The sequence below is a fragment of the Tamandua tetradactyla genome, chromosome 3, assembly GCF_023851605.1.
Source record: "Tamandua tetradactyla isolate mTamTet1 chromosome 3, mTamTet1.pri, whole genome shotgun sequence".
NCBI classification, from domain to species: domain Eukaryota; kingdom Metazoa; phylum Chordata; class Mammalia; order Pilosa; family Myrmecophagidae; genus Tamandua; species Tamandua tetradactyla.
The window spans coordinates 202,313,114-202,340,739 of NC_135329.1; the positions used below are offsets into that span (position 1 = coordinate 202,313,114).

Here is a 27,626-nt window from a genome sequence, read left to right on the forward strand (position 1 = left end):
CTTAGACTCTTTTCATCAGCCTTTGACAATTACTTATAACTGTTCTTGCTTTTGGCAATAAGTGAATGGTCAGTTTTAGACTTTGACACAGTACAAGTTTACACCTTTTTCATTGGAGCAGGTGGTCTGGGGGACTGTTAGCCAGATGCTGCTTTTTAAGTGGAGGGTCCGAGTTGTGTACTGTGGAAAGAAACTTTCCTGCCTTTGTTACATGATTACTGATGATAAGGTGGACCTGGCACTACATTGGCAGTGCCATGAGAGACCTACGTTCCTTTTCTCACAGTGTCATGCTGAATGATAAACACTCAGACACCTGAAATAGTCTAGCAGTATGCTGAGCTGACAATGTGACACCTTCAATAGTACTGCAGTACCTCCACTGAGTATCTTTGAAGTGTCATGGGGGCCTGGGAATAGCCTTTAGCACTGGCCCAAAGTGATAAGACCACTTTTGAACAGAAACTTCCAGAGAAAACCAGGTTGGTTTCTTTTTATCTCAAGGATTAAAGAAAACAAAACAGGAATTAAGAATTTAAAATCAAAAGTTCAATACAATGTTATAAGATAAAAAATTAATTTAGGAGACAAAACCAAGCACTTAGAAATTTGATAAGTGATAAGTATTAACTGACTTCAGTTACATTACTTGCTATGACAGTCTACATTTCCATTCAGAAAGACTTCAAGATTCTTCAGTATCACATTTTATTAAAATAACTACAAGGTCAGTTTAAGAAGCATAGTTGCTATAGTGTATCGCTTATGTTTTAGGAATTTTAATATAGCAGAAGTCTGTGTGTTTCAACAAGATATTTCTAGACAGATATAGAGCTTAACTGACACAGATGGAAACTGATATATTTGGGAAAAGGGACTAATTTCTGTGGAAGTTGATATTGAGGTTAAAATAAATAAATAAAAAACAGAGGACCTTCTTAAGGGAACTTCTATTTCCAAAGTCAAGTAACTGTGTGAACCCTACAGATTTGAACTTAGGTTCCTTTCCTCATTTAACTGATTTCTAGCATCAGCAAAGCATAAGCCGTAATTAAGAGAATAATACAGAAACTGAGGAGACAAACTAGAAATTGAAAATTAATTAAATGAAATTAGTTTCACTTAATAGATATACACAGTAGTGCAGTCCAGTAAGCCTGTTAGTTCTATTGATGTGCATTCATAACAGTTTAAAGAGTCTATATTAAAATTCTTTGAAAATATTTCTCATTATCAATCCAAGTGCTTGATTAATCATTATAGAGGAAAGTTGGGCTCCTATTGACTTAAGAGGTTTTTTTAAACAACCATAATCATCTCTTAACATGCTTAAATGGAGTGAGTCGCCCCAAAAAAAGGTGAATCACATATACACAAACATGCCATGGTAAATATTTCCTCATCTCTCCATTTCCAAGGACATTCCAGTCCATGCAATTTCTAAGTGATTAAAGTATAAAGTTCTTATGAAACATTTAAACTTTAATGACTCAGGCTTTCGATATGATAGAACAAGCTGTAATTTTTCTCATAATGAGCCATGAATTTTCTTCCCAGGGCTGAAATAGATGCCTATTCTGTTGGATGTTTCAGTACAGTTTGCATACTCATCTAAAATAAACATTTTTGTTTTTTGTCATATCTCAAGTAAAAACCCATGTGTGCAACTGAGTAATCATCCCATAGTCTAATAAATTGGCTTTTAAGTGTCTGTTCCTTATTCATGTTTTTAAAATGCGTGAAGACTCTATAAAGACTTCACATTCATTGACGCAAGTAAAAGCAAGAGTATTTTCTAGAAAGAAAAAAGCAAAATTCATTTTTTTAAGAAGGCACACCATATCTTTGTAAATCAGTTCCTTGAAAAAAGAGAAGCGGGTTTGTTGGCTTGTTTTTTTATTGTAAATCACTTTTGAAAAGTTGCTTCATATCTAATTAGTAGCAGGTGTTTAAAAATCAGTTCGATGAGAGATATTGTCTTCTGAGTGTTGGCTTTGTTTTGAAATATATTTGGAATTAACATTAGACAAGACTTCCAGTGGCAGCGCTATTGATATTCTGGGCCAGGTCATTCCTCGTTGTGTGGGACTGTCCTAAACAGTGTAGGATATTCAGGAGCCTCCCAGTCTCTACCCACTAGACACCTGCAGCAATCCCCAGCCCAGCTGTGACAACCAAACATGTCTCCAAACTTTACAAAATGTCCTTTGAGGGGGAAATCACCCCCTGAGAACCACTGTCCTATGACCCTTCCTAAATTGTGCATGCCCTAAAAATGAGCGGGGCTCTTCATTCTCGGGTAGAGGAAAGTAACATGTCTGGATGCCAAAAGGTGTGCTTCTTATTCACCCAAAGTGTTGCTGGGGCTCACGACAATCGATCTTTGCTGTTTATCAGTCTCAGTTAGTGAGTTGCTCTTGGTGGTTGGAATGATACAATCCTCGTTGGAACTGGAATGGAGCAGCTGATGAATTCAGTTCAATCCAAGCATGCCTCATGGAGGAAAAATAGGTTCAACATCAACACAACCAAAAGTATAATTTCTAATTTGCATTCTTTACTCCATTTCCATCTTTTCTTTCTTGCCCCATCAACAACGCTCATTGGGAAATAAACATTCTTCAGCTGGCAATTTCTAGAAGGAAGTCCCAGTTCTTTCAGTCCTACTACTAGACCTTTTCCAAATCCCCTCATCATTCTCCAACTACTAAGTGTCCCCTCTTCAGGCCATTGAATCCCATTGCAGCTTTCCCTGACACCATGCATCCCTGTCTACCTTCCTAAAACAAAATGTTCATTCAGTTAACACAAGACAGACTCTATGTCCTATCCCCTAGCTGCCTCCCTACAAGGGCTCTGTGTAGAAAGCAGAAAAGAAACAAGTCATTTTAATGAATATCAGTGCATAGCCAAGGAGTAAGCAAATGTGCTTATTATACACTGAATGGGTTGTGTTTTCAAAGTGCCCAAAGGAGATGCTGGAGGGTCCAGCCCTAGGAGGAAATGAATTGCAGAACTTCAAGAGTTTATGGAGCAAAAGGGCTCCTGTAAAGCACCAAGTGAAGAGGACAAATTTTATAAGACACACAAAGAATAGAAAGAGACTCATTCTCAAGTCATTAAGAATAGAATATGCTCTGATCTGACATGGAATCACTTAGGTAAATGATGTTTGTGTTTAAGAGAATGCTTCTGAACTAAATGTCAGGGAAAATTTAGTTACCTGAAGACAATTTCATTTCTAGCAGAAACTCAAAAATGAGCCTAAATAGAGGAAGGACAGGCTCCAGGTTGTTCTGATGCCTGATGCCATCTGTCCTAGAGCTCTGTGACAGACCCAGCCAACATGGTTCCAGGCTCCATCTGCAATCACATTTTTCTAGTTGGTCATCAGATTCCAGCTTTCCTTGGATCACCTGGAACCACCCCTGATCCTTCATATAAGCTACAAAAATCACAAAGTTGAAGATTAGGCTGTGATTTCTCTCTTTTGGGGATTTGAAGCAAAACCAGAAACAAAAGTCTTGAAGCAAAGATTTCTCTCCAAAGCCCTAATAGACAGATCAATCTTTAAAGCAAACGTTCCCGTATTTTAAAGTAAACCAATAATGGGGACCTGAGGAAACAAACTGCTGATGAACTCCTTCCCTTTCTGCACCCACTTCCCTAAAGCAAACCGCTTTCACTCTATGAGATGGAAGGTAGAGTAAGAGCTGCTGGTGCCACCAGCAAAGAGTTTTGATCAACTGCTGACTCATAGCCATAGTAACCATGGCCCTCAGGTCCAGAGTGAGACGCACAAGAAAGAAAACTTTTTAAATGTCTACAATAACAGTTTTTATCTCAAGTGCTCATGTCATTGGGTGAGAATGAGGAAGAGTGAGAAACACAATCTCATACGACGCAGGATCCTCCCACGCCATCCACAGAAATAATTAGTCTCCTATGGGTGCACATCCACCAAGGCCTAGAAGTGTCTGTGTCTGCACCAACCAAGAGACCTGAAGGGTCTCAGCTCCTCGGTGATTGAAATGCAGGGACACTTGTTGTGGGGTTTCTTCTTGGCTGTAAGATCTCCTTGGTCCACAGCTGAGTCCCTCATGAACACAAAAGAAATCTAAGACTAGGAATAAAGGAGGTGTGCAAGCCTACTTCTGACCCATGAGTCTAAACACTTCACTTCTACCCAGAGCAGCTCCTGGGTAGAGGGGTTCCTCAGAGCTAGGAAAACTGCACACAGGAAGTAAGATGCAGATCTCCTCAACCCCTCACATTACCTAAACTCATCTGAGGTTTCAGTTGTGTCTCCCCTACCCCAGTCCAGGGCTGGCTCCTTCTCCAGAGCCTACCAGCATCTAAATTTTCTTCTTCAGACTTAACTGCCATCTCATGCCAATCCTGTGGAATCTTTATCTAGAGGGAGCAATTTAAGGTGACAAAGAGAAGTTTCTCTCCCTCTTATTTCATCAGTGTTGTACATGCATACGTTGGCTTTTGTAGCTTAAAAAACAAGGCACAAATTTGATTCTTTTCCTCTGAAGCATTTCTTGTTATTTGTTGGTTTAGTTTGAATGGTGGATTAGAAATCAGAGAGAATAGCTCATTTAATATCCCAAGCTATCATCCTACTGCATAATCAAAGGATGGCTTAGCTCTACCAGAAAGTGTGTGGCCAACTATCCTGTTTGCAAGTCCCTTTCAGACTTTCCCATTTAAAGCTGAAAAGATTTTCTGTAGTACAGATGAATATAATGCACATGGTTCATTTCAGCCTCTTTATGTACTGCTTAACTATCAGCCCACATGCTGATGGACTATATTTATAAGTGTTCCTGATAATTAGGTCCATTATTTCTTAATTATCTGGATCTTTCAGTACTGGCTGGGTTTACACAACCTCAGAAAATTCAGATTCTAGGTTTCTGAAATCTCTTTGATTACAGGGCATTAAGGCCATTAAGTTTCCAGGTATATTATTTTCTATGAATAAGAGGACTGCTTGTTAATCACACTCACCATATGCGTAAATGGTAGAAAAAATATTGGATAGACTCATTTTTAGTAGACAATTTCTTTGGAATTACTAATCAAGAGTAAAAATCAATAACTCTATAGGATAAGTAGCACCTAAAAGCTAAATGGCATTATTCCTGCTCTTACTAGATAACCTAAGAATGAAAAATTTAAGTTTCATTGTTCTGTTCAAATGCTAACTTTCGGAGTTGCTTCCCTTTACCAACATAGAAGCGGACTTAGTGCCTCTTTGGAGGCAGCACTGAGTTTTAAAGCAACCTTGGAGGCACTGGGACAAAGAGCTGTCAGCTCGGGATGCAGATGCGTCTCAACATCTGATGCGTGTCCAAACCCTACTATGTACCTCCTTCCACTCACAGATAATGGTCCTGCTCTCCAACAAGACCAGAACTACCCATTTTCCCTGCACAGCATTGGGCTCAAACATAAAAAGCTTCCATTAACTCCAACTCTCTCTTATTTGCTGGGAATCCTATTTTACCACTTTCGTCAATGATATTTGCAGATAGGAGCACCCTCCGTTGCGTTTTGCCCATTATAAAGAACAAAGAGTGACGAGTCAAGACAACTAGAAGTGAAAGGCGCTCCCACCCCCTGGGAAAAAAACACTCTTGGAAAATAACTGTTGAATTCAAAGTAAGATCCCTTACCTGGTAGAATTGAACACAGAATAAATGTAGAAAATCATTAGATCTAGAAGGAATTTAAATAAACTTAAACTACAAAAAGTTACTGGTTTCTCTAATTTAGCTGCCTTTGCCTTTTCTGAAGACTCCTGGCACATTGCAGCCACAAAAAAAAAAAAAAAAAGAGAGAGAAAAACCAATTTTCTACTGTCCTTAGACTTAATGTTAATTTGACTACTTGAAAAGCAATATTTTTCTACTAAAATCATTAATATAACACGACAATTCTCTCTACATGTACCTTTTGTGAAATTTGTGAATTTTTGTCCCATTTTTATAGTTTCATAAGAGCCTAAAACACCACACACACACACACACACACACAATGAGGATACAATACTGAAGACAAATTGGTACGCAGCTATCTTGTATAAAGACAGTCCTAATTTACAATTTAAGTAATCAGTGAATTGCTTGGCTCTCTAGCAAGTTTAATATCTATCACGAGTTTTTACCCTAAGGCTAGCTAACCTCACCTTCCAAAATTAGGCACTTGGAATTTATTTCCTCTATGGATAAAGAACAAAGAAAAATGCAGTCAGAGGGCTTTTGTTGTTGTTATTCAATTGTAAGTATTTTTAGTGATATCTGTTGTAATATGATTATAACTCCAGCTTTATGGTTTAATCAATTGCATAGAATTACTTCTTGGCAATAAAAGTTGATGAGAAGCAAAAGAAAATATTCTAGGTCATAGGAGGAGAAAAATACACACATACACACACATAAGAATTTGGAATGAATATGGGTATCTTCTGTGTTACTTGTTTCTTAAAATATGGAGAGGTTAATGGCTTGACACTTAGATGCTTAATCTTGAATTATTTCTTGTGGCTAGGCACAAGAGAAAAATCCTCTCACATGCCCACAAAAGAGTGATATAGCAATTCAATCACCAAATCCTCTATGTAAAATTTTAGTTTGTTTCAACTCACAATTCACATACAGAAAGACTCAACATACAAATCTGTTATAACATACTCATAAATGGCTGGTTCTAATAGACAACCTTGTCCTGGCCCTGTGCCCCCAACCCCAACTCAGACTATTGCCATCAGGAGAGAAACTGGGAGCAAATGTGGAAGTAACAAAGAATAATGATGTTCAGAACACAAGCAGAGGAAAATGCATAAAAATCAGGAACTGAATACTGTGCTTCCCCTGGTTTCAGATCCCCAGGAGGTACCTACTTCCCTCTAGTGATGCCTAATGTGTGAAAAATAAAATAGCAATGCAGGGAACATCAAAGTCTTGCACTGGGAAGGAACTTCCTCCTGCCGATATACTCACGGTTCCCCATCAAATTAAATGTTAATTTAATATTAAATACTGAAGAAAAATGAGTGGTTTATTCTGAAAATTATACTGACAGGAAAATACATTTTAAGTTCAAAACTAAAAAACATCCTGTCCTAGAATTTTGGGGGCAGTTACTACCCAACACATGTTTTAAGCGCTTTACGTGCTTCATCACGTTTACGGCTCTCTGCTACAATATGTCAGGCAGGCTCATATAATTTCCATATTGTAGCAGGAAACTTGAGACTGAAAGAGTCTGAGAAGGTTTTGTAAGTGGGGAACAAGAAGCAACCCAAATGCTGATTGGAGAACCTGACCTCTCATTCATTCTCTCATATTGTTGGTTGACACTACATCCGCCACTGCCACCCATGATAAATGATGATCATTTTCTTTTCTTCATGAAATGACTTACAATCTCTCATTTTCTTGAGGTTAAAAGGAGGCAAGCACTCAGCTAAAGTTAGACCATCAGTTCCTTGAAGCCAATGTCTATAATTTACATTTCTCTGCATCCTAAAGCATACCTAGCCAAGTCATATTCAATCTGATTTAATTTAACTTGATTTGATCTGATACACACCAGTGGTTTGAGAAGTTCAGATGACTTAAACTTTCCATTTATAATTTGGCAAGACAATAGCAGATGTGAAAACAAAGCTGATGTCCAAACCAGAAATAGTGCACTCCTTAAGCCAGAATGCTGAGTGTTTTAACATCCAGAAGGGCAGACAGAAGTAGACATTAAAAGAGTGCAATTCCATCAAATCATTATAAAATAAAATATGTGAGGCATTAATGCATAAGCATTAAACAACAAGTTTTCAAGGTTTGGAAAGGAGTATTTTGGGCTGAGTAGATTATGAAATCCAATAAGAATCCTTGAAAAATACCCAAAATTTAGAATTTCCACACATGTATGCAAGACAAGCACCTGGCCTCCTTGAGTGCCTCAAAGAGCTCTTCAGATAGGAGATAAAGAAGGCTGTGGATGATACTGGGGCACACTTAGCAGTGGTTGGAAGAAGCAGGATGCTAAAGGGAGGAAGTCTCCACTTCGATGACGGATTCATTATACAGGTGAGGGCCTGGAAGGAAATTGATGTGGATTCACCTCAGTCATTCTTTAGTGAGACATCCATTTTTCCTTCAAGTTAATTTTAGCTTTTTCCTTCTCCTAAAAGTACCTTCTCTTATCGGCTGTTGTTCTTAGTCACAGGCATTGCTAAATGCCTCTGTCATACCTAGCTACCACTCACAAATTGATCCATTTTTTGTAATATTTACAATCCTTTAAGTGGTACATTTCACGAAGTTGTCTCATAGAATCACTATGTTGGCAAAAATGCGAAGTAGATTCTCGGGGTGCTCTTTCCCTCACCAGTGTATGTGTGTGTAGGAGGGGATGTTTGTATGTACACATGCATATGTACACCTAGGGTGAGATGGGTAGTGATTGAGGTAATCTGAGGAATTCCTTTTATGAAATCACAGAAAGGTACTTGGTGTACCTCAACAGAAAGGTACTTGGTGTACCTCAACAGAAAGGTACTTGGTGTAAAGTACCTTTACATGACCTATAGCCCCAATTGGGGGTAACACCAGACAGAAGAGAGAGCACAAGATGAACATGAACGTGCAGGGGGTGGGAAAGACCCAAAATTTCAGATAGCCCCAAATTAGATGTGCAAAAGCAATGAGATATGACTGCTAAAAACAAATTAAATGTAATCCAATCTTAGGCTATATTATAAAGACATAATATTTTGACTGGTTACATAGCATCACTATATGTTATATTAGTCAGATCACGTTTAGAACAATCATGTATCCATCCTCAGAGTCAGCTTTGAAGAAAGAGCAATAATTCTTCCACAAGAGAATGGCCAAGCTGAGATGGAATGTGGCAAACTGCATTATTATTCCTAATTTTTTACTGCCACTCCTTGAGAATTATACATACCCACACCATCAACATCAGGCTAGGCAATAGGCCTGTGGTGTCAAATGAAATAGGAATGGAAGTGACAAGGGCTAGTTCTGAGCAGAAGCTTAAGCAGCCATTGTATGGCTGCACCATCATTCTTTGCTTTTGGTCTCTGTGTCAGTTTGAAAGTATTATGTATACCAGAAAAGTCACATTTTATACTGATCCAATATTGTAGGAGAAATTGTTTCTTTTAATCTTGATTCAATATTGCAGGGTTGAAACTTTTGATTAGATTATCTCCATGGAGATGTGGAACAGGAACAGAGGCTGAAAACAATGGAGCCCACTGGAGCAAGGGACCAGCAGATGCCAGTTACATGACTTCCCAGCTGACAAAGGTGTTTTATACTCATCAGCCTTCCTTGAATTAAGATATCTGTCCTTGGATGCCTTCTTTTGGACATTTTTATAGGCTTAGAACTGTAAACTCACAACTTAATAAATTTCCTCTTCAAAAGCCATTTCAGGGCAGGCCATGGTGGCAGAGTTCTCAACTGCCATCCCAGAGACCTGGGTTTGATTCCCAGTGCCTGTCCATGCAAAAAAAATAAAAAAGAATTCATTTCATTTCTGTAATGCTGCATTCTGGTAGCTTAACAAACCAAAACAGATTTTGAGACCAGAAGTGGGGTGCTGCTGTGGTTTGCAATTACTGAACATGTTGGAACAGCTTTTTAAATGGATAAGAGAAAGATTCTGGAAGAGATGTGAGGATTCTGATAGGGAAGGCCTGAATTGCTCTGAAGAGACTGTTGGTAAGAAAAATGTGGACTCTAAGGACACTTTCGTCAAGGTTTTAGACAGAAATGATGAACATGTTATTGAAAACTGGAAGGAAGGCATTCTTTGCAGATGAAAGGCAGAATTTGAGATTGATGAACTTGGATATTTGCAGAAGAAATTTCCAAACTAAATGTGGAAAATGCAGTCTGGGTGCTCCTTGAAGCTTCTAGTAAAATGTGAAGGGAAAGAGATAAGTTGAGAATAGAGCTATTGTATACAAATAAAACAAAAATTGGTGTTCCAGAAAATTCTGGGATTCCATAAAGTGAGACCTCCATGAATAGGGCCCCTCATTAGGATTTATACAAACAGGGAATTAGTCAGCTATTACAGGGCAAGCAAGGATTTGTTGTGGAGTTACCCAGAAAGGATTTATGAAAAGTCCTATTGTCTGATGGGTATGATCCCAATATACTGCATAGAAAATCAACAAGAGTGTTGTGAGGTCTGTTAAACAGAACCACTGTCAGTCTGGACTAAAATGGTCATAAAAGGGGCAAATTGAAGGGAAAAAATGGCTTCAGAGGCAGAACTGTAGACACTAAGGTCTGGGGCCAGGAAATCTTAGGCCAGGAGAGCAGACCCACTCATATATGTGGAGAGAATGAGTTTGCCCTGGAAGCAGAGGGTGGGCCTTCCACGTCGTTGCTCAGGAAGAGTTGTGCCACCCCAGGCTTTGGAGAATGTGGAGTGCATAAACTGGTGGTTGGGGGAGCCTGGGTGCTACTCCATTCTTGTGGAGTGTTGAGAATCTGCCCCAGAAATGGCAGAGATACTAAGTGCTGCCCTGAAGCTTGGAAAGACTGGAGCCTAGAAAAAGGTGGTCTCCCCAATGTTCCCCAAGATTCAAACCACCCCAGTGTTTGGAGAGAGCAAAGCCATTCCATAGGCTCTTAGAAAGGGTGGGACTGCTACATTCTAAAGCCATAAGGTTAAATGTCTCTTAGACTTTGAAATCCAATGGAATTTGCCCTGCAGTTTTTTGGAACTGTTTGAGTCCTGTGACCCTGTGTTCCTTCCGATTTCTCCCTATGGAAATGAGGATGTATCCAATGACTGTCTCTCCTTTGCATATTGGCAGATAACTTGTTCTGAGTCTTACAGGTCCAGAGCCAGAGGAGAATTTTTTGCCTTAGGACAGACCATGCATGTAACTGACTTTGATGAGACTTTGTACTGGTTTTAACTTTGTATTGCATTTCTATCGTATTGCATTTCAATTATTCTATTGAAATGGCTTAAGGCTTTTGTGATATTGTGATGGAGTGAATATATTTTGTATATGGAAAAAGCATGTCTTTTGGGGAGTCCAGAGGGTGGAATTTGCCAGTTTGAAAGTATTATGTACCCCAGAAAAGCCACATTTTAATCCTCATCCAATCTTATGGGAATAGCCATTTCTTTTAATTCTGGGTCAATATTATAAGGTACAACTTTTGATTAGATTATCTCCAAGGAGATGTGGCATGTCCAATTGTGGGTGTGACCTTTTGATTGATGGAAATGTGACTCCATCCATTCCAGGTGAGTCTTGATTAGTTTACTGGAATCCTTTAAAAGAGGAAACATTTTGGGAAGAGCCAGAGCCAACAGAGAGAGCAAGTATAGACAATTGGAGAACAGTTGTTTCAGGAAACAGAGAAATGGATGTTTTGGAGATGTGTGGAGCCCAGCAGTTGTCACCATGAGATACTAAGCAAGCCAGAACCTGGAGACAGCCAAGGTAAGGTGTTCTAGTTTGCAAGCTACCAGAATGTAATATGCCAGAAATGTAATGGCTTTTAAAGGGGAATTTAGTAAGTTGCAAGTTTACAGTTCTAAGGCCATGAAAATGTCCCAATTAAAGCAAGTCTATAAAAATGTCCAAATTAAGACACCACGAAGAGGTTACCTTCACTCAAGAAAGGCTGATGAAGTTCAAGGTTTCTCTCTTAACTGGAAAGGCACATAGCAAACATGACAATGACTGCTAGTTTTCTCTCCAGGCTCTTGTTTCATGAAGCTCCCCCAGGAGAGTTTTCCTGCTCCATCTCCAAAGGTCTCTGGCTCTCATAGTTCTCGTGGTTCTCTCATGGTTCTGTCATGGCTTTCCTGCTCTCCCCAAAATGCTTTCTCTTTTAAAAGATTCCAGTAAATTAATCAAGACCCACCTAGAATGGATGATGTCACATCTCCATCTAATCAAAAAGTTAATACCCACAATTGGGTGTGTCACATCTCCATCGAGATAATCTAATCAAAAGCTTCTGGCCTGCACTATTGAATAGAGATTAAAAGAAATGGCTGCCTCCACAAAATTGGATCAGGATTAAAACATGACTTTTCTAGGGTACATAATCCTTTCATACCAGCACAGAAGCCAAGAGGTGAAAGCCATACCTGGAGAAGCAAAATGAGGAACCCCCACAGGAACAGAGGCTGAAAGCAACTGAGCTGAGGAAGAAGGGACCAACAGTTACCATCCACGTGACTTCCCAGTTGACAGAGGTGTTCCAGACTCATCAGTCTTCCTTGATTTAAGATATCTGTCCCTGGATGCCCTTGTTTGTACATTTTTATAGGCTTAGAACTGTAAACTCACAACGTAGTATATTCCCTTTTTAAAAGCAATCCTATTTCTGGTATATTGCATTCTGAGAACTTAACAAACCAAAACAATCTCATACAAACATGTACCAATAAGTACACTTCCTTCAGTCAATGTCCCATAATGAGGACTAAGAAATCAACCTGTGTGGTTTTAGGCCACTGAAGTTTGGGGAATGTTGGTTACTGCAATTATGGAAAGCTAACTCATAATAGGAATATGAAAAATCTGTGATATTAGGGAAGGCTCCTTTGTTTGAGGTCCTTTAATATATACAAAAATCCATTACCTTGACTGTCACATAATCAAGAGTCCGATATTCCATGGAAATAAGAAAAGGGTGAAGGACTTTTCTTCTCTACTGTAAACTTAAGAGGTGGCATTATTGGATTCTCTCATGTCAAAAAGTAAAAGGATATTTATCATTAACTAAAACCCTCCACATCCCCCCAAAACTGGTGGTGGACATTCATTATTACTCTAGCAAGGGCAAGACACCTTTGGATTAACTTCTTCTACTCTGGTAATTTTCTAATATTAGTCAAAAAAAATATGCATTGCAAGAGTCCTTTGCAGCTAGAGTCCTAGGTTCTTTCATGTGACCTAAGTTCTCCAAATGAAATGTACCTGTGTGATGCTGGTTTTGGAGGTGAGCCTCATGACAGAGGTGCAGAGAATGCATCTTCAGCAGAAACATGGTTCTTTGAAGGCAGCAGTGGAAGAGAAACTTCAATTCCAAGCTTTATGAATAGTCAACTGGAGTTTGTGCTAAAGAAGCACTGTAGTAGACTGGGCCCGATTTCCGGTTCTCTGGTACAATCTCTCATAATACAGTATTTCACAATGCATGATGATTATCATCAATGTCTCTTCATAGCATCCATAGGCCCACTTAAGAATCTACATGGTATTTTTCAACCAAATCCCCATCCAAATACCACATAATGGGTTGGCTTAACAACAGTAATTTATTGGTTCATGGTTTCGAAGACTAAAAGGTTGCTTCCTCCCAAGGTCGGTAGTATTCTGGAGAGTTAGTAATCCTTGGATTCCTTGGCTTTCTGGTCGCATGGCAATGTCCTTTCCTTTCTCATCTGGGTTCCCTTGACTTCCTGCTTGTGTCTCCTCCCTGGGGATTTCTCTTTTATGAGATCTCCAATAATAGGACTAAAACAAATCCTGATTCAGTGACCACACCTTGGCTAATCTTAAAAGGTTCTATCTACAGTGGGTTCATACCCATAGTAATGTGGTTTATGATTAAGAAAATGGCCACAGTGACCAACATGACAAGCAAACTCACTGCCCTTTCTTCTCTACGTGGGACATGACTCCCAAGGGCGTGGACCTTCCTGGCAATGTGGGACAGAAATCCTAGAATAAGCTGTGACTCAGCACCAAGGGATTCAGAAAACCTTCTCGACTGAAAGGGGGAAGAGAGAATGAGACAATGTGTCAATGGCTGAGAGATTTCAAACTGAGTCGAGAGGTTATCCTGGAGTTTATTCCTATGCATTAAACAGATATCATCTTTTAAGTTAAGGTGTAACAGAGAGGCTGGCGGGAATTGCCTGAAAATGCAGAGCTGTGTTCCAGTAGCCATGTTTCTTAAGGATGATTGTATAATGATATAGCTTTCACAATGTGACTGCATGATTGTGAAAACCTTATGTCTGATGCTTCTTTTATCTACCTTATGGACAGATGAGTAAAACATATGGATTAAAAATAAATAAGTAATAGGGGGAACAAATGTCAAAATAAATTTAGTAGATTGAAATGCTTGTGATCAATGAATGGGAGGGGTCAGGGGTATAGTATGTATGAATTTTTTTCTGTTTTCTTTTTATTTCCTTTTCTGAGTTGATGCAAATGTTCCAAGAAATTATCATGATGATGAATATACAACTATGTGATGAAAAAAAAGAATGTCCATATTGTATGTTCATTGCTTTTATTAATAAAAATTTTAAAATATATAAATAAATAAAGAAAGAAAAGAAAATGGCCACAGTGGGCTTCAAAGACAACAAACGGGAATTCCAGTACTAGTTCCATACTTGAGTTAAGAGTAACATTGCCTGATCAAATCTTTCTGGTAGCTGTGAGAAATGACCTAATCTCTATGTGTTCAATTATAAATAAAACCTATCCTAAAAGATAAAAAACAAAATGCAAAGACATTACATAAAGTGGATGTTTCCTTCCTCCAGCTCACACTCCACCCCACTGTCCATCATACTACCCGAATCTCTACTCTTGTTCATCTTAAATTTCTTTTCTGAGAATTTCAGAGAAGCGAAAAGAAAAGAAATGAAGGGACACATCACAATAACAACAGTTGCTTCTTCACTAGATAAATTCAAATCTATCTCACCTAATGGCAGCCTCTCAATGATCTGTTCTGGTTTTCTAATATTCCATTTTTTTTAACCTTCCATATACATGATTCCTTAGAATGTTTCCAATGTTGGTAAATAACAATTCATAAATGATGGCTCTCTACTTTTCCTTGTCTTGTTTTCCTTGTCTTATAACTTACTGCTGATACAAGCCCACTTCTGATACAAACACATTTACATCAAGCTCTTACCATCACTGCTACTATCATCATAAAAGTCAAAGCATTGACTTAAGTCTGTTTTGAATCCTAAATAGAATATTTTATCAAAAAGGAATAAGATTTTAAATAAATACTTCTATTGATCTTTTTTTTGCATGAGCAGTCACCAGGAATCAAACCCGGGTCTCTAGCATAGCAGACAAAAACTCTGCCTGCTGAGCCATCATGACCCACCCTTGTATATGCTTTTTAAAGCATTCAGTATTAATGTCAGTTTTATGAGGGAGAATGCATTGTGAAATTTTGCTTTTAGACAAAAAAATGAATGTTTTAATATTACTTCTCATCTCTGGGATAAAATAAGAACACATGAGATATGATCTGAAATAAGAAATCTTATGTGTACAGGTAAGAGAGGGGCCAGAAATACTTCCAACACATTATTTTATCAGACTTGGTCTAAGACAAACTTTTCTTTTACACAAATAAAGAACAGAGAGTGGCTTTAAATTTCCCTCTTAAATGCTGTAACAATCCTGAGAAATCAAGCCACAATGATCTTAGGCACTTTTTCTAATTATCTTATTTATGAGATTTATGAATTGGGCACTATCACTTCCATTCTACAGATGAGGGAACTGAGATTCAGTGAGGTTCAGTCATTGTCCAAAGCTTATTTGGGACAGATAATTAACAGCAGAAGTTCTCAGCCCTAACTACACACTGAAATCCCCCTGGGGAGTTTTAAAAATACCAATCCTAGGCCCTACTCAAGACTAGTGACTCAGAATCTCTGGGGACTGGGTTGAGTATCAGAATTAAAAGAAAAAAAGAAAACCTGCCAAGATGTTTCTAAACATTCAACTAAGTTTGTGGACAATATTTTATAGTTATACAGCAATGTACTATGTAATTTCACAACCATTGCATGTGAATCACACAAAAGTCCAATGGGGAAGGAAAGCTGGTGTCATCATCTCCATAAAGATGCAGAAATAGATTCAGAGAGGACCAGTAAGTCATTCCAGGACAAACAGATAAAAAGAAGAAAACACAGAATTCTACTGACTCTCACACTGTTGCTCTTTCCAAGGGACCATGATGGCCTCCACTTTGCTTTGTCCATCTATGTGGAATGAATCTGCAGGAAGTGAAAGAATGGCAGAGGTTGTTAGAGAAAACTACAAGAATGAAATGCTTACATGTTTAAATGTTAGGTGTTTCTAAAAAAAAAAAAATGTTAGGTGTTTCTTTTAAGTTTCAAAAAATGTAGAATAGACAACTAATGCTAATACTGTCTTTATGCCCCTGAAGGGAGAGCCCCAAGAAGACTGAAGAAGTGGAAGAATGGATGAATGGACAAAGGCAGAGAAGAAAGGGACAAAGAAAATTAGGCCTCTAGAATCGCTCATTAGGTCTTTCCATTGACTGCCTTGTACTTGATTCCTGGGTACTACAGAAAGACCCAGCCTGAAGGGTATTGGCCTCTCTGGAGTTCACTTGATTCCTGGGTGCTACAGAAAGACCCAGCCTGAAGGGTGTTGGCCTCTCTGGAGTTCGGAAGGACAGAGCAGTTTTGAGAAGGAGCTCCAAGGCAGGTACCCAAGAATTGTACTTCCGAAACTCTAGAGAGGGACTCAGAGCTCAGAGTCAAATCAACAACGCAGACAAAATCCTGCCAGACCCAACAGGAAAATTCCCCTCAACTTTCTCAGGGAAGTGAGGAGATATGACTTCATCCAAACATCCTGATAGGGACGTGTTCCTGGCTCTGTGGAAACAGTTTTCAATGACCAGAGTGCTCTCCCTTAAACAGAGCTGCCTGGCTTCCATGTTACCAGGGCCCACTTAGACACTCAAGCCAATGGGTTCTAGTGCTGTTTACACTTCACTCAGCCTCCCAGTTGTGTATTACGGTTATTTACTGAAGTAGACAATTAATAGACCTCTGGCTTTAACCACAAGTAAAATGCAGTGGCGATAAACAGAAAACTTTTGACACCTCAGAATGGGCGGCTGACAAAATATTTCCTTGGTATATCCAACTCCTTGCTGTTTGTATCAGAAGCACTGCCAACTAAATTTCCAGTATTTTCACAGAGTACTGTTGGTTTATCGTATTACTTTAAAAGAGGGTAAATAATTGGTTTGATCTATTACCTGTAATTGCTATTGTTCAATTAGATATGGTCTGACAAGATTACACATGAATACTTGACAGAAAGTATTTTAAACCCAGTTTTCCATGTAACCAAGCCATGGCATTCTTTGAAAGATTTCAAATGGCCAACTTAGGCTACAGGGAAAAATTACTTAGGATGCCTAGGTGAACTGTTCTGATGAGGTCCTTGATGGTATTCAAGGTATAGATTGAGCGTTTAGAATGATTTCTACAAAATAGCATCTACTTAAAGCAGCTGAGCAACCTGCTTCTCCTTTGTAGTCTCTCAAAAGCAGAGACTTTCATTACCATTCCCCTTTCTTATGGAAGCTGCTATTAATGGGTTAAAAGAGTGGCTGTCAACCGAAGGGGGTCCTTCTCACTTAACTTTCACTCCGAGAAAGGGCCCTCCTGAGGGCAAAAGTAGTGTTCACCTAACTTACAAACCCAAGTCAGGGCCCTGAATGTTATTCTGAAAAGGCCCAGTCAACACACAGGCTTGATGGTCAAAACAAAATGCACAATGGTGCCTGAGTGTGGAGCTGCAAGTCCTGACTGCACACCCAATGCTTGAAGTTGAATGTCTACTCGCTTTGTGGTGACCGACCGGTAGCATTTGGGCATCAGAGGTTGGTTTCAGTGGAAAAACATCAGTAATTACTTTAGTCAAAGCAAAGGACTGCAATTCTGACATGGGCCTGGACGTTTGGTACAAACTCAAGCAAAAGGCACCCTTCCAAATGCAAAGAAAAAGGAATCTATAAATAACCTACATGTCCCACCAATTGGAGGATAATTAATAAGTGATGATGTCACCATTTGGTGGATTACCACATTCAAGTTTTTGACTATCTGGTGACACTGAAGAGATGAAGACTATATTAAATGAAAGAAGGAGTTAATACATAGTATGATCCAAACTTTAAATAAAGAAAATGTGTGCGTATGTATATAGGTATGTGTATAAAACTAAAAAGAGATATATCAAAATCTTAAAAGACAACTCCTCTGGGATTACCAGAAATTTTTTTTTCTTCTTTATGTTTTTTCAATATTTTCCATATTTTTAACAATGAATGTGTATTGCTTTTTATAGTAAAAGAAAAAAAAAAAAAGAACATTGTCAGTATCTATTTAAAAACCCGGTATGGAATATACATTATTTCTTTAAGGGCTTGTCCCATTGTTTTGTGTTGTTTTCATGCAAGAACTTATTTATATTTGTAGTGTTAATCAGAGGGATGCATGGGTCCCACTGTTTCTTTATCTTCTGCTTTATCCTTCCAGGTAACAGCAGATTTGCTTTGCCAAAATACAAATTCAATTTAATCATCATTCTTCATGAAAACTTTCAGTGATATCCTTTCCCAAAGAAAAAAATCCAGACTTCTTCACCTAACTTATGAAGCATCCCTAACCTCCAATCACCCAACCTCCCTCTCCGTTTCCACCACCCCCCACTTTATTTTAACCCTGTTTCCCCACCTCTGCCCAAGTACATCAGCCTCTGAGGACTCCTCCCTGAGAACTGCCACCTCCTGGGCCCTTCCTCTGCCTCAAATATCCTGTCCCCTTTTGCTGTAGAACACCTATTCATCTTTTAAGAACTAATCAAATTATTAACCACTCTGTGCCTCATTCTGTAGAATAGGTATCATAACAACAGTGATCACAATGGTGATGAGGATTATATAATACTATAGTAATAGCACAGCTGCAACTCACCCTAGCAAGTCATCTATAGTTGAATTGTCCATGTGAGAAGAAGCTCAGACCTGGAGTCTGGAGCATTTGACTTTCTAACTTTTGACTGACTAGGTGGGGATGGAAGGAAGCTCACCACTATTGAGGATGGCCCACCACTAATTGTGTTTATCTCTCCACTTCACCCTCACACACATGACCAACACCTTCTAAACAGTGGCCTCACTTGTGGTTTGTCCTTGTACCACAAGTCAGCTGCTCTGAAGGATCTACCTACATCTCTTTGACATAACCCCTTCTTTGGTCCCCTTACAGTGGATTTTTGTGTGCGCCATATAGCCCCTATTTTCATACAGACCAGACCAAACCTGCCTTTCGAATTGAAAGAAAAGCTGACTGCTTTTTCTAGCAAACACTTGCAAACATGCTCTCCACATCTGGTAAAATTCTAATCATCAGTTTCAAATGATGTGGCTATAAGCAGAAACTTCAACTTACTAGAGAGAATGATCTTTTTGTACTTAATTCCTGACCATACATAAAATGATCTTCATTGTAATAGTCAACGTGAGAGTTGAATTATAAGTCAATTTATACATTTTTTCCTCAAATCAGAATTCAATATCATTTCTTTCCAAGAATTAAGTTGCTTCAGCCCTGTAGTCATGGGAGATTCTTGGTATTCGTCCTTCAACTGAAGGATGCTTTAGAAGAGGGGCTCTGGCTTTTATTGGTGCTATGGGGTGCCTCGCACTTTGCAATACTCAATACAAGTGAAACCACAATAACCACTTTGTACTCAGCATGCAATGAAGGCATCACTTATCACCAAACACACACATGCACAGTTAAAGTCTACTAATTCTAGTTTCAGTAACTAACAGCCACCAGGCAGACTGTATCCTAACCTGACCCTTTTCTTTATGCAAAGTGATATAAACTGATGAATCCAAGCAGAAGATCCTTTTAGGTGGATGGCTATTGACTATTGTCCATTACTCTGGGGAAGAAATAAAAATAGGCTTTTCCTTGGAGCAACAGAGAGTTGGGGAAGTATAAGAACTTCAGAATATGAGATGAAGATTGTGAATCCTTTCTCTGGAAGGTTCTTGGCACTGGATACCAGGTTTCTGCCCCTCATCTGCTCAGGCCTACATGAGGTCTGCTTCCCATCCCCCTCCTTGACCTTCTTCACTCCTTTTCTAAGGAAACCAGGACACAGATGTATTGCCTGAGGTCACAGAGTAAATCAGCCTCTATTTGTAGACTCTGATTCATACTCCTGGGCTCAGGCCTCAGGGAGAATGGATAACCATTAAAGCTAAGCATTACCTTTTTTTTCTTTTAACCTTAAAAAAACTTTGGAAATCACTTTCCCATCACTATCACTATAGATTTTCTGCTATTGATAGATTCTTTATCAAGATTCATTTCCACGTAAATTGAGCTGGCACAGAGTTATTTACACTTATATCAGCGGGGTGCTCATAGCCATTAATTATTGTTTTAGTTATTTTTTAGTTACTCTGAAAGGTGGGTTCCCTTGTCACCACTTCACAGCTGAAGCAGGTTTCTAAAAACAGGGTGCTGCCAAATTCAAACGCGGTGGGTTTGTATAAACTTGTGTAAGCACTTGAAGAAGGCCTTCCTTATACAGATTAGGTATGGGGCTGCTGATTGAAGGAGTTTTCACGTAGGTTTTCTTTTGCAAAAACACTCACCAGCCTTTGCTTTTGTTTCTTTCTTGTCTGCAAGACTGTGAACATTTCCAGGTGAGAGGCCATATAATATTGGATTTTTTCAAGCTACCCCTAGCCTATAATTGGTGGTCAGTCATGTTTACCAAAATTGAAGGGATTATAGGGTGGGGCGGGTTGGGGGGGGGGGGGGTAGTAAGGAGGAAAAAGAAAGCAGCAATACATATTGGGCCCTGATTCAAGAAACCAAATAAAACTAGACATTTTTAAAATAATGAATGGGGTAAGATTGACATTAAATAATTGTGTGAATTTATTAGGTGTGATAAGAATGCTGTGATTCTTTATTTTTTTAAGTCCTTACCTCTTCTCTGAAGCAAGTGTAGGTGAAATGCCTATGGTATTTAGCATTTGCTTTAAAATATTTCAGCAAACTAAATGAAAAATAAAACAAGTTGCTGGAGGTAGATGAGACAAAATTGACAAAATGTTGATCATTGTTGAAGCTGGGTGAGAGTATAGGAAAGTTCATCATACAGTTCTCTGTACCTTTGTAAATGTTTAAAGTTTCTATAATAAAAAAAAAATTCAGTGACAAAAAACCCTGTGGGTTTCTATGGCAATGCTGGATGAAATCTCAAAACACATCAAGGGTGCCATTGCTCCCTGGCTCCCAGTTGGGTTTGGTCAATGAGGAGCACTTACATGAGATTAAAGGATGTGAAAAAGGGATGGTGTGGTGTTTATTCCCCTGAATCACCCCCTGGTAGGACCCTGCATGGGTTGCATCTGTCTTCAAAACCCTGAGCTAACGTCAGAGTCTGTCCATCAGCTGCCTTCTCTAGGTCCTGGTACCCACTTTCTCCTTGAAGGCTTAGGTGTAGCAATAGTTCCCTACTCTTGCTAGCCCCAAAGTATTGCATTATCTCTCATTTGTTTCTCTAAATCCTGCCTCACAATGATGTAAACATTCTTGTTACTAACTGCTCTCAAGTTACCCAACTCCACGATGTTATGTGTTTCCTGCCAGGACAGTGACCGGTACATCCTGTATTCAAGAGCAGCAGAGCACTGTGCTTTGGAACCCCACCAGAGGCAAACAGGCAGAGAAGGGGCAGTTCCCAAAGGGAAAGGAGATGCTGTTATCTGGGAAAAGCTAAAGGGATGCTGAACAACAGATATCCACAACAGTCAGAGAACAGCCAAGAGTGAAATCTAAGCCAGTGCTGCTTGAAATGTCCATGAAATAGCTATTTCTGGTGAATGACAAGATAAGAAAATGAGAAGAGGCTTTTAGAAACTCTTATAGCACTTGCATTTGCTACAATACTTAAGTGCATAATTTTGTCGTTACAAAACCTTTATTTCATGGTGTATCTGAAATTAAATTTTTTAATAAAACTGTTCCTTTTCAACAGTTTTAAAAGTCATATTAGTTTGTTAAGCTGCCAGAATGCAATATACCAGAAATGGAATGGCTTTTACAAAGGGGAGTTAATAAGTTATAAGTTTAAAATTCTAAGCCTATGAAAATGTCCAAACTAAGGCATCCATGGAAAGATACCTTAATTCAAGGAAGGACAATTTGTCTGGAACACCTATGTCAGCTGGGAAGTCATGTGGCTGGCATCTGCTAGTTTCTTGTTCCTGGGCTCCATTGCTTTCAGTATTTGTTCTTGTGGGGGTTCCTCACTTTGCTTCTTCTAGGCTGGCTTTCATCTCTTGGTGTCCCTTGGCTCTCTCAAGGTTCTGGCTTGCTTAACATCTCATGGAAGGCAACTGGCCACATCTGCTAGGCTCCAGGCATCCCCAAACTTCTTTTCTTTTTTAACATGGGCAGGCACAAGGAATCGAACCTGGGCCCTCTGGCATGGCAGGTGAGCATTCTTGCCTGCTGAGCCACCATGGCCCACCCCATCCCCAAACTTCTGTTTCTCTGTTCTCCAAGTACAAGCATCTGTGTCAGCTCTGCTTTGAGGTTTCTTCAAAATGTTTCACCTTTTAAAGGACTTCAGAAAGCTAATCAAGACCCAACTTGAAAGGGCAAAGTCACATCTCCAACTAATCAAATGGCCACACTCAAAATTGGGTGCATCACATTTCCATGGAAATAATCTAATCAAAAGTTTATGCCCTGCAGTGTTGAATCAGGATTAAAAGAAATGGCTGTCCCTACAAGATAGGACCAAGATTAAAACAAGCCTTTCAAACTAGCATTGAAATGCTGACCGAAACCAAGATGTCATACATGAAATGATGGAGAAATGTCAAAGCAACTCCTTTGATTGAAAAGCCTACCTCAAAGAACATGATTTGAGATAATAAAAATAACTAAAAGCATACTAGCTTCCAGACTCTGTTTTAAACGCTTTACTTGAATTTCCTCTTTTAATCCTTGCAATCAACCTATGAAGTAGATTCATTAAGCAGTTTTATTGTGATATATTCACATACCATACAAACTATCCATAGTATATAATCAGCGGCTTTTAGTATAATTACAAAGTTGTGCATTCGTCACCACAATCAATTTTAGAACACTTTTATTACTCCAAAAAGAATAACTTCATATTCCTTAAGCAGTCCTTCCCCAGCCCTACATAACCACTGATCTAATTCTGTCTCTATACATTTATTTATATTTACATTTTATACAAATGGAATCATATTACATGTAGTACTTTGTCTTTGGTTTCATTGACTTAACATAATGTTGCTTTTTAGTCAATATTTTTTTAACTAGAATAGCTGTCATTTTACATAAAAGTCATATTAAAAATATTACATTCCATATACTCCCCTATTGTTGACATTCTGCATTGTTGTAGTGCCTTTGTTACAACTGATGAAAGAAAATTAAATATACCTGTTAACTATAGTCTATAGTTTGCATTAGGTATATTTTCCCATATACCAACATATTATTAATATCTTATAATAGTGGCATATAATTGTTATAATTCATAAAAGAACATTCTTATATTTGTACAATTAACCATAGTCATGATCCACAAGAGGATTCAACTGTGTTGCACAGCCCCATATTTTATCCTTCAACTTTCCTTTTAGTAATATACATGACCCAAAACTTCCCCTTTCAACCATATTCCAACACATAATTCAGCACTGCTAATTACACTCACAATAATGTGCTACCATCACCACTATCTATTTCCATGCATTAAAAATCAACCTACTTAGCAATTTTGCACAAAAGTATCATCAGCTCCCCATCCTCTACCCTCATTCTATCCCCTGGTCAACCTATATTTGAGATTCTAACTCTATGAGTTTGCTTATTATAATTAGTTCATATCAGTAAGATCATACACTATTTCTCCTTTTGTGTGTGACTTATTTCACTCAGCATAATGTCTGCAAGGTTAATACATGTTATTGTATGAATCAAGATGTCATTCCTTCTTATTCCATAACTCATCATATATATTGTATTAGTTTGCTAAGCTGCCAGAATGCAATATGCCAGAAACAGGAATCACTTTTTAAAAAGGAATTTAATAAGTTACAAGTTTACAGTTCTAGTGCCAAGAAAATGTCCAAACTAAGGCATCCAGAGAAAGATACTTTGGCTCAATAGGGCTGATGCCATCTGGAACACCTCTGTCAGCTGGGAAGGCATGTGGCTAGCATCTGCTGATCCCTGTTCCTGGGTTCCATTGCTCTCAGCCTCTATTTCTGTGGAGATTCCTCACTTTGCTTCTCCTGGGCTGACTTTCATCTCTTGGCTTCCCTTAGCTCTCTCCAGTTTCTGGCTTGCTTAACATCTCATGGGAAAGTACTTGACAATGTCTGCTGAGCTCCAAGAATCTCCAAATACCCATGTCTCAGTCATCTCTAAAACAACTGTTCTCCAAGAGGCCACATTAACTCTGAGCATTCTCCAAAATGCTTCCTCTTTAAAAAGACTCCAGTAAACTCATCAAGACTCACCATGAAAGGGAGGAGTCACATCTCCATTTAACAAACAGGCCACACCCACAATTGGGTGTACCACATCTTTGTGGAGATAATCTAATTAGAAGGGTTTCCACCTTACAATATTGAATCAGGATTAAAGGACAGGACTTTTCTGTAGTATACAACACCTTCAAACCAGCACACATACACACCACATTTTGTTTATCCGTTCATTGGTTGATAGATATTTGGGATGCTTCCATCTTTTGGCAAATGTGAATAACACCACTGTGAAAATCAGTGTGCAAATGTCTGCTCAAATCCCTGCTTTCAGTTCTTCTGGGTATATAAATAGAAGCCGTATTGCCGGAGCACATGGCAATTTTATACTTAGCTTCCTAAGAAACTACCAAACTATCTTCTACAGCAGCTGCACCCATCTACATTTGCACAATCAGTGGATGAGTGTTCCTATTTCTCCACATCCTTTCCAACACTTGTGGATTTCTATTGTTATTGTTGTTGTTTTGATAGAGGTCATCCTAGCAGCTGTGGAATGATATCGCATTGTGGTTTTGATTTGTGCTTCCCTAATAGCTAGTGATGTTGAGCATCTTTCATGGTTATTTTTTTGCTGTTGTTGTTTTGTTTTTTGTTTTGCTATCTGTATATATCCACTTTGAAAAAAAATCTCTATTCAAGTCTTTTGTCCATTTTTTAATTGGCTTGCTTGTCTTTTTATCATTGAGTTGTAGGATTTCTTTATTTATTCTGGATATCAAACTCTTATCATATATGTAGTTTCCAAATATTTTCTCTATCTGTAAGATTTCGATTGTCCCAACTTGTTGTCTCTAATTCTTTCTCCTACCTGTTCAAACATGCAGCTGTATGCCTCTAATGTATGTTTTTTAATTTTTTATTAATTAAAAAAATTACAAGACGCAAACATTCCCAACACATACACTCAACAATTCACAATATCATCACATAGTTGCATATTCATCATCATGATCATTTCCCAGAACATTAGCATCAATTCAGAAAAAGAAATAAAAAGACAACAGAAAAATATAACAAACAGAAAAAAAAATTTTACAGGCCATACCCCTTACTGATCCCTTTCATTGATCACTAACATTTTAAACTAAATCTATTTTAACATTTGTTCCCCCATTATTTATTTTTATTCCATATGTTCCTCTCATCTGTTGACAAAGTAGATAAAAGGAGCATCAGACACAAGGTTTTCACAATCACATGGTCACACTGTGAAAGCTGAATCATTATACAATCATCATCAAGAAACATGGCTACTGGAACACAGCTCTACATTTTCAGGCAGTTCCCTCCAGCCTCTCCATTACATCTTGGATAACAAGGTGATATCTACTTAATGCATAAGAATAACCTCCAGGATAACCTCTCGACTCTGTTTGGAATCTCTCAGCCATTGACACTTTGTCTCATTTCACTCTTCCCCCTTTTGGTCGAGAAGGTTTTCTCAATTCCTTCATGCTGAATCTCAGTTCATTCTGGGATTTCTGTCCCACGCTGCCAGGAAGATCCACACTCCTGGTAGTCATGTCCCACGTAGACAGGGGGAGGGTGGTGAGCTGCTTACTGTGTTGGCTGGAGAGAGAGGCCACATCTGAGCAACAAAAGAGGTTCTCTTGGGGGTGACTCTTAGGCTTAATTTTAAGTAGGCTTGACCTATCCCCTGTGGGGTTAAGTTTCATATGAACAACCCCCAAGACTGGGGGCTCAGCCTATAGCTTTGGTTGTCCACACTGCTTGTGAGAATATCAAGAATTCAACTTGGGGAAGTTGAGTTTTCCCCCGTTCTCACCATTTCCCGAAGGGGACTTTGCAAGTACTTTTCCACTCACTGATCAAATCACTCTGGGATTCATCAGGGCATCACCTGGACAAACCAACAAAATCTCATGTCCTATACAAAGTTCCATGTACTTGAGGTGTTCAATCAACTATCTACATAAGTTATATTAGGAGATGCACTAGTCAAAGTATAGATTTGTATCAAATAAACATTTTTTGCTTTAGTCTCACACATTGGTTGAAATTTTTAAATATTAAGTACCATCTATTTTCAGCAAACTGTAATGACATTCTTTTGTTCTTCCTCATGCAAAAACATTTTTTAAATTTGTACATTTAGTCATTATCATTATACACTCTGGGCATTCCTAGATTATACCATCTCAATCTTTATCGTCTATCTTTCTTTGTGATTTCATTTATGCCCCAGCCCTCCTCCCTCTATCATTCTCATATGCAGCTTCATTCAGTGTTTTAACGTAGTTGTATTACAGTTAGGTAATATTGTGCTGTCCATTTCTGAGTTTTTATATTCAGTCCTGTTGCACAATCTGTATCCCTTCAGCTCCAATTACCCAATATTTTACCCTATTTCTATCTCCTCAGGGTCTCTGTTACCAAGGAAATATTCCAAGTTCATTCACTAATGTCAGTTCATGTCAGTGAGACCATACAGTATTTTTCCTTTTGTTTCTGGCTAATCACACTCAGCATAATGTCCTTAAGGTCCATTCATGTTGTTACATACTTCATAATTTTATTCTGTCTTACAGCTGCATAATATTCCATCTTATGTAAATGTCACAGTTTGTTTAGCCAACTCTCTGTTGATGGACATTTTGGCTGTTTCCATCTCTTGGTAATTGTTAATAATGTTGCTATAAACATTGGTGTGTAAATGTCCATTTGTGTTCTTGGCCTCATGTCCTTTGAGTAGAGACAGCATATAGATGGGTTCTGTTTTTTAATCCATTCTGCCAGACTATGTCTTTTGATTGGAGAGTTTAATCCATTAACATTCAGTGTTATTACTGCATGGGTAGTACTTTCTTCTACTATTTTGCCTTCTGGATTTTATATGTCATATCTAATTTTCCTTCTTTTTACCTTTACTCATAGTCTTCCTTTCTACACTCTTCTCCACACATCTCTCTTCTGTCTTTGTATCTGTCTCTAGTGTTTCCTTTAGTATTTCTTGCAGAGCTGATCTCTTGGTCACAAATTCTCTCAGTGATTTTTTGTCTGAAAATGTTTTAATTTCTCCCTCATTTTTGAAGGACAATTTTGCTGGATATAAAATTCTTGGTTGGCAGTTTTTCTCTTTTAATAATTTAAATATATTATCCCACTGTCTTCTCGCCTCCA

At 38.5% G+C, this 27,626-nt stretch overlaps 1 long non-coding RNA gene across 2 annotated transcripts in view; it reads right to left on the reverse strand.

Annotated features, from left to right (window-relative positions):
- Nucleotides 1-1,892: 1,892 nt before the first annotated feature.
- Nucleotides 1,893-27,626, reverse strand: part of LOC143676599 (uncharacterized) — a 96,371-nt gene continuing 70,637 nt past the window's right edge. For both annotated transcript variants that reach the window (XR_013172211.1, XR_013172212.1), the window contains exon 8: nt 1,893-2,493. This is a non-coding gene — a long non-coding RNA (uncharacterized LOC143676599). The remainder of the gene's footprint in view (nt 2,494-27,626) is intronic.